This window comes from Leptonychotes weddellii, unplaced genomic scaffold (genome assembly GCF_054177405.1).
Source record: "Leptonychotes weddellii isolate Sample4059 unplaced genomic scaffold, ASM5417740v2 HiC_scaffold_5126, whole genome shotgun sequence".
NCBI lineage: Eukaryota > Metazoa > Chordata > Mammalia > Carnivora > Phocidae > Leptonychotes > Leptonychotes weddellii.
The window spans coordinates 1-6486 of NW_028018781.1; the positions used below are offsets into that span (position 1 = coordinate 1).

Consider the following 6486-nt stretch of genomic DNA (forward strand, 5'->3'; position numbering starts at 1 on the left):
CACACCAGCCAAGTGACTCGATGTGCTGGAAACTCGGACAACATCCTCCCTGAACACCAACGCTTCCAAGTCCGGGCTTCAAACCTTCACTCACTGGGCACGGAGCACCATGTCAGCATCAACACTGCTCTTTCAATTCACTTGTCTCCCATTCCTTAAAATCAGAAACCAAGCTCCAGTCACCGCTCCATTTTCCCTTCAGAGAAATAAGGCAAATGATAGAATAAAACACTACGTGTGCACAGCACACTTCTATCAAATGTAATTCCTTGGTCTTTCTCCTAAGTGCAGTCCTACGTTACCCATACTAATGAGAGAGGCCACAAGTTCAATCGTTATATATATATATTTGACCTTGTGTTTTTCCTTTTGATATTTGTATCTGGAAGTCAAGGTCTATATTGCTTTCTTAAAATAATAATATTAATAATGACATGGTCACATAAGGGTCTGGATCTCCATAGCCACACACCCTGCCTGGCTCTGGTCCAGATAAGGATGAAGACACAACCTCAGCCCAGGAAGCGAAGCCCACACCCTCAGGGATCCCGACACGCCTCACGGGTGATGGGTTCCTTTGCTACATGCAGTTGTCCGAGCACAAAGGATGCAGGCACCCTCCAGGAGTCCTTGTTTTCTTCATAAATTCCCCAGCTCAAGTCGCAAGTGACTCATGAGGTCAAGCTTCCAGAGCCCACGATGGGCCACCAGGTAAACAGCCCCCTCAGGAAAGGCCAACCGGGGGCTTGATTTCCTTTGGGAGCACGATGAGCCACTCCCCGAGCTCCTAAAGAACCTACACTCCATCTCCATTTCTTCCCCTCAGAAAGGCCACCGCACCCTGTCACAGCTCTGAGGCTGTGTTTACTTTAAAACATACTTTCTAATATTGGAATGTGGTTCACATAAGAGAAAAACATAAACACCCACAAAGGATTCTTTCACTATTTCAGAAGATTGTTTTCCCATTGTTTAATTAAAACAGGAAATGAAAACACACAGAATGCCCCTTCCACTAGCAGGTATGATTCACTTTGGTGATTGAAAGAAGAGCAGGAAATAAAAGAGTAACAGATGTTCTGATGACCCGTCATTTCCATCATCTAAGTTTTTAAACTTCACACACATGCAAAGAAAGAAGCACAAACAAACATCTCAGCCTGGCTACTCTGAGGAGTCTGAACTGGACTGACAGGGACAGACGATGAGGTTGTGTGTGTTGGGTGAGGCTGGTGGCACAGAAGAAGGTGCTCGGCCAGCTCTCCACCTGGGCCTCACCTGTCCTCAGCCAGGAACCTGCTCACGGCCCTCACGTGTCACAACTCTCACACGGGAGACCCACAGCCAACCCTGGAGCCCGCCCTGCCCACACCCTCCTGCAGAATGCACTCAGCTCTCCTGCGGGACCCCTGTCAGCTTTACCCAGACCTGGAACTCCCCCATCTGCTGCAGAGCTCCACGATTCCCCCTCTTCTTCCAAAATGACACTGGCCCAAGGCTCTCATTAGAAAGGTGGAAGGCTACCTAATGAATGGTTCACACCTACTTTCTCCTTCTGTCTTATTTCTCTCCACTTACCTTCCCACCTGTGCAAACTGTAAGTAACATATCAATGGAACATGAACATGCTCTGAGATCTAAATCTTTCATCGCAGCCTTCCGAGGACTAGTGTATCCTAAAACAGGGTGTTTTAAAACTATCATCTACAGAATAGTACAGCCAAAATCACTACATTTTTACCTCACTCTTCATGAAGCAGAACATTGTCTTTCTCTTTTCTTCTTTTACTTAAATTCCAGTTAGTTAACATGCAGTGTAATATTCACTTCAGGTGTAGGATCTAGTGAATCCTCACCTGTATATAACACCTGGTGTTCATCCCAACAAATGCCCTCCCTAATACCCATCACCCATATAACCCTTCTCCCCACACATCTGCCCTCCAGCAGCCCTCAGTTTGTTCTCTAAGGTTGAGTCTGTTTCCTCGTTTGCCTCTCCCCCACCCCATGTTCATCTGTTTTCTTTCTGAAATTTGATATGAGTGAAATCATAGAGTATTTGTCTTTCTCTGACTGATTTTGCTTAGCTTACTATACTCTAGATCCACCCACATCCTTGCAAATGGTAAGATTTAATTCTTTTTGAAGCTGGGTCATATTTCATCATATATATATGTGCCCCACATCTTCTTTATCCATTCATCAGTGCATGGACTTTGGGATTCTCTCCATAGTTTGGCTATTGTTGATAATGCTGCTATCAACATCATGGTACTGTACCCCTTCAAATCTGCATTTTTGTATCCTTTGGGTAAATACCCAATAGTGCAATTGCTAGATCATATGGTTGTTCAATTTTTAACTTTTTGAGGAACCTCCACACTGTTTTCCAGAGTGGCTGCACCAGCCTGCATTCCCACCAACAGGATGGGAGGGTTCCCCTTTAAGCAGAACATTATCTGCCAGCAATTTCATAAGGAGGCAACAGAAACTCTGTGGGATGACCTGACTGACCCAGTGTCAGGCAAGCAGTTCCAAAATTCACCCCAGGGCTCCTGACGCCAAGCCCCTTGAAGCCACCAGCATGCCTCTATCCAAAAGAATTCCCAAAGACTCTCCTTCTGACTCCACCACCAAAGAAACTACAGAGAAAATATGGCACCTCAAAATATCTAGATGATACATTTAGTAAAACTTGAAAGTCAAGCTCAACTTTTTTTTTTTTTAAAGATTTTATTTATTTATTTGAGACAGAGAGAATGAGAGAGAGAGAGCACATGAGAGGGGTGAGGGTCAGAGGGAGAAGCAGGCTCCCTGCCGAGCAGGGAGCCCGACGCGGGACTCGATCCCGGGACTCCAGGATCATGACCTGAGCCGAAAGCAGTCGCTCAACCAACTGAGCCACCCAGGCGCCCTCAAGCTCAACTTTAAAATGGTAAAGGCTACTTTGAATAATTTTGAATTTTCCCTCTATCCTAATTGTAACTCTTTTGATGGAAAGACTAATCAATTATGAACATCACCTTTGAAAAATGACAAGACATCATCCAAGTCTGTATCCGACAACAAAAAGCCACCTAACTCCATATATTAGACACTAAAGCAATATCCTAGGCCCAGCTGAATAAACACTGTTAGATTAAGGAACAAATTAAATGTTAAAGAGGCACAAAGAGTAAATTTCATCTTCCCTTTCTAATAAGTTATTTCTAGGAAACAGATATTCAGAATACATTTTCTAAGCAATAAATGAACAGATAAAATGTTATACCCTGCAATGCTCTACCTGCAGGGAAATTAAGTAACTCTTGCACCAAATCCAGAAGGCTGACAGCTACTTAAGTTTTACTCTGTGGTTCAACTAGAGAAAAGAGAAAAGCTCAGGAGGTTTGGGGTTAATGAGAAGTTTTACCTCTAGCAAAAGTGAGTCCCTGACATGAAGATGACATTGTGCCAATTGTACCTGCTGCTTTCTCTGAACGCTGTCGTCCTGTGACAAGCTGCATCACTGACTCACATGCTGATGTTCAAAACTTCGGGTCTCCTGGAACCAGAGCAGAGAAATGCTGTCAGCTGGGGATAAGTAGGACTTCCCACCTATAGCCTGCACACCTGCTTCGGTTTCTGGGAGAAGGAGAAACACATACTTGTTTCTTAAGTAGTAATTATCTTCATTTTAAAGTAGACCAATGACTTTGTCTTTTTTGGAAAAGCAAAATTATTCTTCCAAATGAACGCCTCAACTCACCTGTTCCTCATGCAACTTGAGTGGGGTCTGGTTTACTCCAGCCTCCAGGCCTCCACCTGGAGGACCCTCCTGCACAATCCTGACAGCCCATTACCACTATCCCTGGGGGGACATAGGGCACAATGCTGAAGTTGGGGGACGGCTCTGGGGCTTGTTACCGCCACACCTGTGCCTGGGGGAGCAGGAACCTGGAGGACCCTCCCAAACGATCCTGACGGACCATTACCACCATCCCCCTACGGACACGGGGCACAATGCTGAAGTTGGAGGACGGCTCTGGGGCTTGTTACCGCCACACCTGTACCTGGGGGAACAGGGGACACCCTGCTGAACTTGGGGAGCCGCTCAAGGTCCATTACCTGCACTGTCTGTGCCAGGGGACGGGGGCACCGCACTGAAGTTGGGGACTGTGTGCGGTCCTTACGTGCACTCTTCCCGGGGAACACGGGAAACCCTGAAATGTCTGCAACCCATCCCACAAAAGTTCGGGTGAGCGGGCGCCCTGGAGTTCACGGGTCTAGGGGTACAACCAGTTGACCAACATCGGCAGAAGAGACTTTCAAGGGAAAAAGAAAACTCATCTGAGTCGCCACGCCCTTCGAGGACCCCGCCTCCCACCCAGGGTGCACCCTATCCCCAGGACCCCCACACCCGCCCACAGAGTGTACTCACCCAGCCGGGAACTCCACAGGTCCACTCTCTCAGAGCGCCTCTTCACCTGCCCCATCTCTGCATTCCGGGGCAGCTCCGGGTTGTCCCACAGAGAGGTAGCTCCACCCCCATGCGGTGATTGGTCGGGGAGGGTGGTGCCCCGAGCCCATTGGATGCTGCGCCTGCCTGTATTGGGCGACCCGCCCTTCCTTCCGCGCTTCCCGGCGACTGCAGGTGGTCCAGGAGGCCCCTCCTCACGCCAACACCTGGCTTGGCGGCGCAGGCATGGGTGGGGTCGTGGGCAGGCCTCCCCCCCACGCCAGACATCCGGACCCTTCCGTGGACGCCTCTAGCTGCAGACCACCCCCAGAGCCCTGCCCCTTCCCTTTCTGCACCAACCTTGCCTGCAGAGCTGTTCCCGGCTCCCGGCATTTCCAAGGCAATTTTAAGACCCAAAGTGGGAAGAGCTTCACCTTCTGGTCTCACCCATGGAGTGAATAGTGCTTCTTGGACCTTCAAAGCATCCTTCTAGGATGAGCCCGTTTGTGCTGGAATATATATACATACGCTTCGTTCTTCAGGGAAGCTCCAGGATGAAGAACAGCCGCCCTTCTGTGCTGTTGGAGTTTTGAACCAGGAACATTTATTTTTCACTTAAAAAGAAAACACATTGTTATTGTCGACACTGAATGAGCGAAACTTTTTAAATAGTTTAGAGAGAAAGGAAGAAAGTTTTATTCAAACCCAAGTCAGGACGGCGGCCTGGGAGACACAATCTTCACAAAGAAGGGAGTTCCCCCCGGGAGGAACATTTGGGTCAGGTTTATATATTTGTTCTGTTTTGTTTTACATACAGAGTTATACATCATCATGAGGAAGAACATTCCAGAAAGTTACAGACTTCTTACGTTTTCAATGTGTGCAAGTTGGTATGACTTTAACCTTTTGGGAGCCAAAGAGGTTCTTTCGTTTTTCCTATCTTTATGTTTGCAATGGCTTTTCTTAAGTTATCTTTTTGTTCTTGAAGCAGATGTACAATATGTGCTTGGGCCAGAAATAGAGCCTGTGTTTTGAGGTTTCGCCCAGTCATTTTGAGCTTGGTAAAATGTAGATGGACGTGCCATAGAACAGGGAGACCACTGTGATGTGGGACCCACATGTCCCAAACCTTTCCTCTGCCCTGCAGCTGACCTTCTTCTTAAGACAATCTGACTGTTGGAGAATGTCATTAATGCCACAGGTGTGAGGAGAATGATTACAGTGACAAAGAAGATCTCTGACTCATAAACAGTGATGCCAACACAGGCAAGCCTGAGCAGCCAGGGGACCTTACCAAAAAAGTGATCTAGTTTATTTCTCCCACAAAGTGGTACAAGGAAGATGAGCACTGTCTGCAATGAGGAGTCGGCAAAACCAAGGAACCAGGATGCAGAAGCCAGCAAGGCACAGAGATGGGGGTGCATCATCACTGTGCAGTGCAGGGGCCTGCAGATGGCTGTGTAGCGGTCAAATGCCAGGACCCCTAAGAGAATGCATTCTGTGCCTCTCAACCTTAGGGAGAGGAACAGCTGAACTACACACCCACCAAAGGAGATAGACTTGTTGACTCCACTGAGCTGAACCAGGAGCTGCGGGACAGTGCTGGTCATGTAACACAAGCCCAGAAAGCTTAGATTGGAGAGGGAAAAGTACATGGAGTCTGAAGACGTGGGTCCAGTTGGGAAAATGCAATGACAGTGGTGTTTCCCAGCAGAGTAAACATATAGAAGATCAGGGCGCCTGGGTGGCTCAGTCGGTTAAGCGACTGCCTTCGGCTCAGGTCATGATCCTGGAGTCCCGGGATCGAGTCCCGCATCGGGCTCCCTGCTCGGCAGGGAGTCTGCTTCTCCCTCTGACCCTCCCCCCTCTCATTCTCTCTCTCAAATAAATAAATAAAATCTTTAAAAATAAAAAATAAATAAAAAAATAAAATAAAAAAGACTGCAGATATATTGAGAGATTGTACCTACATCTAACAAGGTTAAGATACCTCCTTACTTGTTATTAAAAGAGTCAATCTAGGGCACCTGGGTGGCTCAGTCGGTTGA

General features: G+C 47.5%; 1 long non-coding RNA gene and 1 pseudogene across 1 annotated transcript; both read right to left on the reverse strand.

Annotated features, from left to right (window-relative positions):
* Positions 1-1094: 1094 nt before the first annotated feature.
* On the reverse strand, positions 1095-4547 carry LOC145719542 (uncharacterized). The gene is made up of 3 exons (XR_014142456.1): positions 4421-4547; positions 3413-3544; positions 1095-2642 (listed from the first exon to the last, which is right to left on the reverse strand). It is a non-coding gene; the product is annotated as an uncharacterized LOC145719542 (long non-coding RNA).
* Positions 4548-5485: 938 nt separating this feature from the next.
* LOC145719543 (olfactory receptor 2B8-like) lies at positions 5486-6242 on the reverse strand (annotated as a pseudogene).
* Between the last annotated feature and the right edge of the window lie 244 nt (positions 6243-6486).